Genomic DNA, 11,686 nt, shown 5'->3' on the forward strand with positions numbered 1-11,686 from the left:
TTCTGCAAGCTCTTGTAACTCTTTAATGACCAAGACAAACTCTGCAGTTGTTTCTTTTTGCATATCAAAGCACAGCTTGCTCCACAAGTTAGTGAATGTCTAGGCCCCATAAAGTTTTTTTTTATTGCTTTGTTTGTGATTAACTCACAGGGAGGATTTTATACAATAACTGACACCACACTGCTTAATAATATAATGAGACAAACATCTATCCTAATTGCATTTATTAAAATAATGAACCTGTTCTGACTTACAAACAAATTCAACTTAAGAACAAACCTACAGTCCCTATATCGTATGTAACCCAGGGACTAACTGTGTATTAAGGTTATGTGAATCTGTCTGTTCTAGGTCAGATTTTATCTCAGGTCTTTCCCATCTCTGATCTGATCATAGAAAAAAAAATTAGTTATCCAGAGATGGGTTGCGGCACGAGCTTTAGATATAGTAGCATCTTTGCCACCCCCACTTTCTTCTTCAGCTGACATTATTAGGGATTGCAATAGGTACAAGAGATGCCTCCTTGTTCATCACATCGTACTGGTATTGGTTATCTAAGACACCAAGCCTACGTGTCCATTGTCTGTTGTGAAGTAGTGGAAGTACACAGCTCTAACTAACTGCACCATATCTATGATATATGGCAGCAGTATTAAGAACTAGCTGGGCCCCCAACCCCTCATAATAGGCACAACAGCTGTAAGAAACTCGTTACAGAGATGGTGGGAGCCCCTCATAATGCAAACCACAGCAGGTATACAGATCTGGGTACTAAACACTGGGAAGGTAGGAATCCCTTAGAATTGACACTGCAGGTATGCAGACCGGGGAATTCAGGACAGGGATGTTGGGAGGCCTCCATAATGGGCACAGCAGAGGTGCAGATCCCAAAACCCAGTGTAGGAATGGTGGGAGCCCCTCATAATGGGCAAGGCTGGTGAGCAGTCCCAGGAATTAAACCCCGAAAGAGAGTTACCAAGAGACTGGTGGTTACACTTTTTATTTTTCTCTTTAAAATAAATCAATTTATTGTCATATGAATGGTGAATATTTTTTTTTACTTTCTTGTAAGTAAATCTTCTCCTTTATAGGGAAAAATTCTAAGAAATCCCTATCAAGCACAATCATTGTTGTGAGCATTGTCTTCATTGCCCTCATCATCACCACTATAGTGATCATTGTCAACAAGTACAAATGCATCCAATCGCATACTCCTACAAGCATGGGGCCAGTGATGGACCCTCCTGAAGCAGGTACGGTATCTGACCATACCTAAATTAAAAACTTTAATGTCAATTGTCTGAAGGACAACAAACCTGCAAAATAATCATTTGAAAATAAGGAAACTTGCTTTGTGAATGTCTTGCAGAGTGCAGCATGATCTCCAGGTACTATTGTGCTGTTAACCACTTCCTTGGTGCTCACTTCCCCCCTAGGGGCCCAGGTATTGGTCAGGAAGTCTACTAATAGCAGAAACAGATGGGACACTTCACACCTATACATTGTGGTGACACACTGACACATGCACAAATAATTGTTTTGCAGCTCCATTAACTTTAATAGTGATGGGGTCATGTGAACAATGTAGTTAATGTAATGGAGGGGGAAGAATAGGTGCAGCAAGGTACCTGATATGGCAGTTTATCTTAGAGAAAAAAACTGAGGTTGGACAAGGTTTCCTGACTAGACTGTTTATTGCCCCCACTGGGAATAATGACTAGCTTGTCTACAGGGTAGCCACAATTTAGGATTTTTCCCGAATTAGCTAAAAACAACCAGATTGAGTACATTTAAATCTAATTTAAATTTTGTTTTTTTAGACCTTGCCACTAAAACCACTGCTGATGAAGATGTATGTTATGCCAAACTTGTAATTGGAAAAAAATGTGAGTAATGGCCCCATCACATGTGTCTGGTGGTAGATACGTATTATATATAATAAAATAATACTACTAATCCAATCAATTTATGTGTACAGCTTCAGCTCTCATACCTGTATACCACTTATAGACCACAGAAGTTTTACATTTACATGCCAGGAAATACCTTTTTGGGGGATGGGGGTTAGCTAGGCTTTATTTGGTAATAATACTTTGCTAGATGATTTTACTTTGTAACTAATCTATATGCAAAACATGTTCTAGTTTTTTTTAAAGGTAGTATAGGTTGTATTATATAATGTGTGCCTTTTTAATTTAGATTACTGTAGCCAAGTATGGCAAACAAATATTTCACTGTCATGCAATTCATTTTTTGCAGCACCAAAAAAAACAAACAAAACAAAAAAAAAATACGAATCGATAGCAAAGTAAATATAGCAATAAAAAACACGTCCACAAAAAAGTAATTACTAAGCGGAAAAGCAAAGAAATGAGTTCACTGAAGATTAACAGAATTCACTTTGAGTTGAATGGGAAAACATTTTGTTTAAGAAAAAATGGAAGTTTACTAATAATATATTTACTGCAGATTTCTTTATATTGATTAGTATTTTTTTTCTGTTTCTAGCTTCGCTACATAGAGCCACTGAAAACGTAAGTAACATGACATTCACTAAGCTACTGAGGGCTCTAATAATAAAAAGGGAATCTGACATTCCCTCAGACATTCCTTCATGGGAATCAATTACAGATTCAAATGTTATACCTGCAACCCAGACTGAAACCACTATTACCCTATTTCTATGAACAACTCATAACTACAATTTGTATATGTAAAAAAGTATAGCAGTATAATTTAGTGGATGTAATAGTGGAATAGTGTGATATAATATCACTATACTTTCCCTCACCGGGGATATTGCCAAGCCCTAAGAAGCATATAGAGGAATATACCTTCAAGACCGCATCCAGTACTTGGCTAAAACCTGCTACCATGCAGTAACTACTGAAGAAGCCCTTACTGGGCGAAACGCATCAGATCCACCAGCTACGCATAGGAATCTGCATCCAATACTCAATTCTTGGAATTTACATGCTCACACTTTCCCGTGTAACTTAAAAAATTACTTTGTGTAACTTAAAAAATGACTCTGCCATTTTCTCTTCTTCTTCCTGCTTTTTCTTCCTATGTCACCTGACCCAGGCACGGGATCGGGTGACGTAGAATAGAAAAAAACTTGCCAATCTCACTGCGCATACGCGAGATCTGCAAATTTTCTCTTTGTACGAAAAGGCTCCTTGGGCATGCGCAGAAGGAGCCCCCAAGAGCCTCCCGGCATGCGTGACATAGCTATCCCGGAAGGCTTTGCGCTCCTTAGGGGGTGGTGCTCCACACCACAAACAACAGAATTTTTACTTAACATAAAAGGGTTGTCTACCCTTTGATGTAAAGTGAAATTTCTGAGTTTAGGTACGCTTTAAGTAGGTTCATTTATGTCTAGTTCCAAATTGATTGACCAACTTTTGGATCTATTGTGAGATCCACATTATGTGTTGATGTACTTTTTGTATTCTATGAGATTATATCACTAAATACACCACAAGTTCGCCAAAAAACCCAGCTGTTCTGTGTTTTCCTCTATATGTAACAAAGTATACCAAATATAAAAATAATACCGTGCATAATTTTTTATTGATAACAAGGAACTTCCTTGTCTGGCTGGACTGCTGCAACATGAGATTACCCTAATAGTACCCCAATGAGAAATGACCCTAATACTAAGGGTTCTATTTGAAAAACAGGGAATCTGACATTCCTTGTGTAAATCATTTACTGCTATTAAAACACATGGGCCTGGGACCTGAAAAATTCCCATGATGGGCCTTTATTATAATATTAATAAATCAGGTTCAATGTCTGATTCCCTGTTTTATAAATAGTGCAAATGTGTAAAAAAACTCCATTTAGATGTTTCACGTGGGAGCCTAAATCAGGGTAAATTGGAAAACATTGTTTTCAGTTTGTTGAAGAGTTGCACTTTATAACAGACTTTAGTGCCTATGCCAAGATTATAGCTATTAGGAAAGTTCCAGAGTGGACGTTTTAGAATGGCATAAGGTGTTGGAAAAACACCTGTCTCATTAAATGAAGAACTCTAAAGTCTGTGTGGACCCAATCAGACATAAAAAGTAATATTTTTTTTCCAGTAATGCCAAAATTGCACCCGGGGTCTTCTTTACTCTACTGCCTCCTGTACTACACAAAGGTTCATTTGTTGTAAGCCTACCAACTCGCCCTATCCTCCTATCCTCTCCCTGATCTCTTCCTTTTCTGTCATTTCTCTCCTGTGTGATCTATCCCCCCAAGTCTACTACCCCCTATTCATGTGTTTCAAATAAAGAATAGTAAAACAAAGAACTGATAGGTGAATAAGTAAAAAAAAAAAACATAAAGTGCTGCCTGCTGACTGTAAATCCCTCCAATATGTTTCTATATTTGTCTAGCACGTTGTCTATTCTGAAATACGGCCGGGAAGGAGACATGAAGATCATCCAGTCCAGGTGCTGATGTTCTGAATAAAGATGTAAACTGAAGAAATGTTCTGAAATCTGAAATATTGGAAACAAAAACTTCAGTAAATTGGAGCTGACCTGTCCATCAGACTGCATAAGTTACCATTGTATTCAGGCAAAAGTTTAGTAAAGTATATCAGCTTCCTCTATGTGAAGATTGCACTTCACCCATACCCCCATCTGCTGTCATTCATTGTCAAAAAGAATTCACCTTCCATTTCACTTCATATCTTTATCATCTTCAACTCAATTTACACTGAGCTGCACAGGTCTTTACATAATGCTGGGTATCCAGAATGCCAAAAATAAATGAACATATGTAGGATTTGCATTTTTCTGGCCTGCCAATCAAGATGACCGAAGATCTGAAATCTGGAAAAAGACCAGGTGAATATTGTGACACATGTGAGTATTTAAAACATTGCGATCAGAAAAGTACATTTATTTTATTGTAATAATGAACTTTTATACTCAGAATGTTTTCAAGTGTGTTTCTACTTTTAACTATTATTAAAATTATGATATATAAATGTATGATATTATTAAAATACGTTTCTTTCTTCTGGAGAAACAGGTGAATTGTGATTGTGCACTTTTTTTTTACAAAGTTGCACTGTAGAAAGGGTCCCTTCTAATGTAGTTGTCACTTGCATTTAATGCCAACATGGCTGCCAAGGCTGGACGAGAGATGGCTTATGAAATTGTAGATGTGGCCATTGATAAATCAAAAAATTAAATGAAACAAATACATCAAGGGAACCTATATATAAGACAATTGTTTCCTAAGCGTCCAATATTACCAATAATTGTTCCTAAAATATTACACTTGATCGGGCCTTTTTATAAAATATTTACATTCTGTATGTCATTTAGTTTCATCTTCTGTGTCTGAGGCTGAATGTCAAAGCTGGGAGTCAGAGGTCCCCTCCCAATTCCTTGAGGACATAACCCATGCCATCTCACCAATCCTAGGCTTGCATAAAGGTATCGAAAACTGTTTAGAAGACCATAAATGTCCGTGAGTTACTGTTATTTGGTAGACATGTACACACAGGAGCTGGGAGACAGCCTGGGCTTTTACCATGTGACCTGTCTATCCCAGAATTCTATTTTCCTATAGTTAACTAAAGTTTTATATAATACATATAAATATATATATATATATATATCTTTATATATATATATATATATATATATATATATACCGTACATATATTTATATAACTAAAATTGAAAATAAAGAGCCTATAAATGTCTATACTTACCCATTTCTTCTGGTCGTTTTTGGCTTTTTATCTGCCATTTCAGGTGTTGACATTCTGGCTCTTTACTTTATATACATACTGTTTCTTTCTTCTTTCAACTGCCTCATCATCATCATCTTTTATAACTGAATGGGTATGTACCTTACCAAATTTCCTAAACACCTAACCTTCCATAGACTTATGAATTGATGCATTACATCGATACCTATTTGTTTATACACATACTTGATATGCATTGGTTATATTTTATATTTACATATGAATAATGATTTCTGATATTAGCCCCTTGTGACTTGAAATGTTAACACATGTATGTTCACTTTTTGAACCTGGATGTTTAATTAACATAATTATAATTACTGTTTCTGTATGTTTTTTTGCTTTTTTAGTATGTCACTGGTTTACCAATATTAAAGTAATAAAATATAAAAGTTGGCTCTGTTGGTTTACTTTTAAGCATGCTAGTGACCGGACTTTCATGTTGATCCTCTGATTCTAATAGCTTACTTATTTGAACCAGGAGTAATGTTCTCATAAGACAGGTAATGGGTTGATGTACAACTTTTCACTCTCTTCCTTTCCACTAACCATGTATACAAACCAACATGTACCCAGTCCTGCTATATGGCCATAGAGTTACATCTGCAAATGCATCTGTGGACCACTAATAAAATTTCTGACTGTCCCCCGTTATCCTTACCATGTCCAGTATAAATAGGATGAAATGAGGGGCTGCACCTGCTGGGAGCAACATGGTCAAAAGACTCCAACTTCCAAAACTTCATAAACTCAGATGCATGTTAAAAAGTTTCTGTATTATTGCTCTGCATGAAAGAATTTCACCCAACATAGATTTTTGTATTGTGGGTTATAAATAAGAGTGATACAAGGTGGGACACCCCCCCCCCTCCCCATTGTGCTGTCACCAGGCCTTCCATATAGGAAGAATTCACTATAAGGTGCAGTTATTGTTCTCCAATAGAGGGCGCCATGCAGTTATTTGCATAGGTGGCATTCTTCACATGAACACAGAAATGTCCATTGACAACCTGAATCTGTGTGCTGTGATAATAAAGACATGGCTGGGATCCAAAACCACTGCATTGTGTCTAATCATCTAAACTATTGAATAAGCAGATCTGTTGAATCAATGGATAGCAGTTCTAGGGTGATATACAAAAATATTAGAAAATCCCTAAGTGTACTAAATCCGAACAGGGACAGAAATAAAAATAGTGAAGTGGGAAGGCAGTGACACTGCCATAGAGGTTTCCATTATTGAGGGCAGCAGAACAGAAGGACCAAGATAAACGCAGAAAACATGCAGAAACATTTGCCAACAAAATCTAATCTTTTAAAAAAGTAGGAATTTTTTTTGGATGCATCAAGTAAAAAAAAAATGCCTATATTAGGAGAAAGTCAAATGCAATGGGAAATATTTAAATATCATTCCTCCAGGAGGACAGTCAGTAAATGTCACAATAGAGATATACAAAAGTCTGTAGTCAAAAACAAAAAACACAACAGAGAGAGAAGGAATCTTCCAACACTGAGGTAGAGAACTAATTCATCTATGTAGCAAGGTTAGGTAGAGCTGAATAGAGGCATCACAAAGATAATCAGCATGAGTCTTCAAGTGACGTCAGCTTACTCTGTACTAAGAGGTTGTATTTCAACAGCACAGGGAGATCCTGAAGAGGTGGAAGCACCAACACATTTTGGAGAGGAGAGGGATCTTCTAAGCTCAGCTTGTTGTGTATTTCTGTGGAGAACCTCAAATCACGATGGCTTGTGACAGCTTGATCTGGAGCGGTACCTATGTGTTGTACCTTGCTATATAAATGACATCCAAAATGGGAAGCCCCATCTATCTATTGAATGTGCTGAAGTATTTGGATGTACGTTTTCATGGCCTTTTATTTTTAAATAGTAGAAGGGACAAATATCTGGTACGAAATTCCCTGGAAGCTCAGGGTTTCTATTTCTCTAGAAACTTACAGAATATGTTCTTTTTTTTGGTATATCATTAGGCTGCTTCCTGGGAAGGGCCTGATGAACAAGATCCATCTCCAAGTGTTTAAACGATATTGCAGGCACCAGTTCCCGGAAGAGAGGAACAGTAACGAAAGATCAAGAATGTTCTGGGAGCCCACAAGTTCTCAGGCTAGAGCTGTGTGCAAAATTTTCAATACCTTCAAATGTTTTATGTAAGGTTTGTATTTCTAAATTGAGGGAATTATTATCATCCTTCTTTCCTTCAACCATTTTGATGACTTCTGACATATAAACCTTAAGTTGCACAGCGCAGTCCTGTAACTCATGAAGCTTCCTTGAAAAATGAGAAGTACGTTTTATAAATTGAGCATCATGCAATACCATCTGAAAACACCAAGAGAACAAAAAGAGATGACGGATGATGAGAGATAAGAGGGAGCGATTTGGCAGCCAGATTAGGTAGTGGTGATTGTTGGTAGAGATCTGAATGCTCACTAATTGCAGGGCCACAAGGTGTCTTAGTGTTCAAAATGTTTGTCTTTTTATTAATTCAATCTAGGATTTATGGTTCTAAAGCAGCCTACTCACTATCCCTGCAGGACTAACGCAACCCCCTAGTCACCATGTTGTTAACTCGTTCCCCCGCCACTTCTTAAGCCGTCTCCAAATTTTATTAATTTTTACAAACTGACCTAGACTGCTTTGTATACGAACTGGGTATAGCAGGCTGGCAACAACACTGCCCCAATTTTTGAGATGGTGGAGTTTCAGCAGTTGTACTGTGCTTCCTGGAAATCCATACCTGTTGGGAAATATTTTTTCGCCCTTTCCACATAAACTGTATCTCTCCTAAACCAGCCCATCATATGGGACTTTCAGATATGGATGCTTATCTCAAATACGAAGCACAAGCTGCCACTCCTTATCATAATCTGTATCATAATGCGCTGTTAAAAAAGTTTTTGGTACCAACTGACCCGCTACATTCAAACCCACCTGCTATTTTTTTAGCCTCCGACTCCAGCAATTTATGGTATGTTGGAGGGATGGGGTATTTGCTTTTTCAAAACGGGCAATCGATTGGCACTGGCTGGCCCCACCCTACCCAGGATACGTCTCTTTTGAGTATAGTTACAACAGCTATTTAACAGAGTGCACAGAGGCATTCCTGCACTAAAACATAAAAAACAAACTTTTTTGAAGTCTGGGAAAGTTTTAATAATACACTCAAAACCCCTACTAAAACTTGATTACTGGTGAACTGTTTGCATCAGACTTCATGGTATCTAGGTAGAATAGTAGAGCCCGACCCTCCAATAGATCTAGCATAAATGTCTGTCTTATTTCTTATATATCAACTGTGTGTGACCTTACGGTAATTGTACTAATAATTAAGAAAGTAGTAATTACTCTGGCTAACAACAGAACCTGGACTGCAATGAAAGATGCCTAATTTACTCTTGGATCTCTGTTAACTGTAGGAATATCCTACAATTTCAATCCCTAAGCACCACGTACTTGTTACCCTTTGCTGTTTTTTATATTGGAAAATGTATGAATATGATACTTTCACCACAATAAAGTTTTTAAACAAATGTTTCATGTTTATTATATTATTAATAAACTATATATATACTTTCCCTTTAAGTAACTTGCTGAGGGCTACTATTTAATACATTTCGAAATTCAGTGGTAAATCAGTTTCTGGAAGAACATACATTAGATGGTATCAAAATGTGATTTTACAGAAGAAGCACTTCCTCATATTGTAAAAAACTACATGGTAATGCATTGCACATCAGGACAGTGAATACACTTTCATCAGTAAATTTGGGTGATCCAGCAAACCTGGAATGAATCTGATTCAGAATTGAAAACATTTGCTAACAAGTAGCAAATGAAATCCATTCCAGGATTGTTGGGATTGTTGGATCACCCAGCTTCAGTAATGAAAGTGTACCCTCTCCAGTCTTGGTGAGCTTTATTGGGCCCCTGATCAGGTATCAAGAACATCTGTCTGGATCTGTACTACTGAGATGTGTATATTCGAGCTAATAGGGTTCCAGCCTATTTCTAACCTAATCTTCAATAATGGATATCAATGAAAAAAGAACTGTAGAACTTTCCCAACCTCTACTTATCAGAGCATGTGCAATTCTTCCTCTACTTGTCCTCCATTCCAACTGAAAATGTTGTATAATATAGTACAGAGGTATTTAAATTGCAATATATCTTACAATGTAGAATGGCAATATGCCAATGGGTGCACCTTTTTTGGTGCCAATTTTCAAATCAAAAATGTCTTTTTATTTTCTGCTGGAGCCTGAAGTGAGGGGTGATCTTTTAGTTTTTAATAAATGTAGTTGAAAAATAATAAATAATAAAGTGTTTTTTATGGTATAATAATACTGTTAAAAGCATGAACTACTTTATTTTAGACAATGCAGAGGAAAATTAAAACATAGAATTGTTACATACTGATAGTTATAATCACATAGGGAATCGTCAATTCTATAAACAATTTAAATATGGAGAGTCTTACATCTAGATACTGATGCCCAATTACCAAGCCCATTCAATCTTGATCAAATCTTAGTAATAAGTTAGAGTCTCATACTCGACGCGTTTCGCATATTGGCTTCTTCAGGGGATATTGAGACCTAAGTTACTTTCTTTGATTGTAATGGGGAAGAGAAAGAAGGTCTTTGTATAACAAAAAGTATTTCAAACCTGGCTATACTCCGTCCGGCAATGTATTAGAACCTCATTGCTTTAATTGATCAATCCTAATGAATGGATGTATGGTTCAATATGCAAAGGAATATTTGTCAAATACCAAATTATAATACAAATTTGTGTTTTTTTAGGATAACATTTCAGAGATATTTAGTGCTGTACATCGAAGTATGTTGGAAATATTCAGTCAAAAATTGATTATGGTGGTGGTCTATATTTGTACTGTTGGTAGAAAGTGGTAGGGACGGCCTGACAAAGGACTATCTAGGCAGGTAAAAAGCCCACATGGTTTTACAATCCTAATTTTTTTCCAACACCAAAAAATATTTTGGCTTTTAATATATATAATTTAAGTGATCTGCAGGTGCCCCATATAGCTTTGAATGTATATTATCCTACGTGCTGATAGTTTGATCTATAACTCATTATATGTATTATGATCGGTATGATTCTTATCTTTTCATGTCTGAGAATCACTCCATTGTGATTCTTGCAAGACAACGTGTGCACTGGTTATATGTTTTTAGACCCAATCTGCTCTTCAGGCAGAAATCACAAGAGATGCTTTGTATTTCACATTCTTTGGGGCCTGGTTTAGATTTAACCACCAACTATAGGAAGTTTAAAATTCTTTAAAAAGTTTCATAAACATAGAAGTTGAGAATTCTTCCACCTAGTGATTTGGTACCATGCATCATCCTGCCAACCCTGGTGTGCCCAAGGACCACAACCTGGCAGTAACCAGCAGTGCAACATCCTCACCACTAGAGGCTCTAGAGAAAACCTGGTTACTGCTTAGACTCTGCACCTTGCCCCTTCTCAGGGCTCACTCCATTCCCGTACAAGCCATAGCGCCCCCTAGAAGTCCCATCTCCCCAAGCCTGACACTCAGTTCTGGTGCTCCATGTGAATATGTATCTTTCTCACATGTGAGATATTTGTCATTTATCTCTGGTGTTTTGATATGAAATAAATTCCCTGTACAGGCTGATTTAGTTTTAATTAGTGTAAAGACCATATGTTTCCAAACAACAGAAACACTCATACTTGCGTTTCCATTTATATGAAGGTTGATATTCATTTTGTTATTTAGGATTTATATGTTGATTGTTGTGAACAAAATGAAATGCATCTACCAACAGTTTATAGCTTATGTGTCCCCTGCCTACCCTCCCCACAGATACTTCTGCTTCCTTTTCTGCTCCCTCCTACTCTCTGCCATCTACTTGATCACTT

At 37.0% G+C, this 11,686-nt stretch overlaps 1 long non-coding RNA gene across 1 annotated transcript; it reads left to right on the forward strand.

The window, feature by feature from the left end:
* The first annotated feature begins 889 nt into the window (after positions 1-889).
* On the forward strand, positions 890-6,150 carry LOC140342079 (uncharacterized). Its single transcript, XR_011922989.1, has 4 exons — positions 890-1,253; positions 1,821-1,886; positions 2,509-2,534; positions 4,386-6,150. It is a non-coding gene; the product is annotated as an uncharacterized lncRNA (long non-coding RNA).
* Positions 6,151-11,686: the final 5,536 nt, after the last annotated feature.

Source organism: Pyxicephalus adspersus, chromosome 12 (genome assembly GCF_032062135.1).
Source record: "Pyxicephalus adspersus chromosome 12, UCB_Pads_2.0, whole genome shotgun sequence".
NCBI lineage: Eukaryota > Metazoa > Chordata > Amphibia > Anura > Pyxicephalidae > Pyxicephalus > Pyxicephalus adspersus.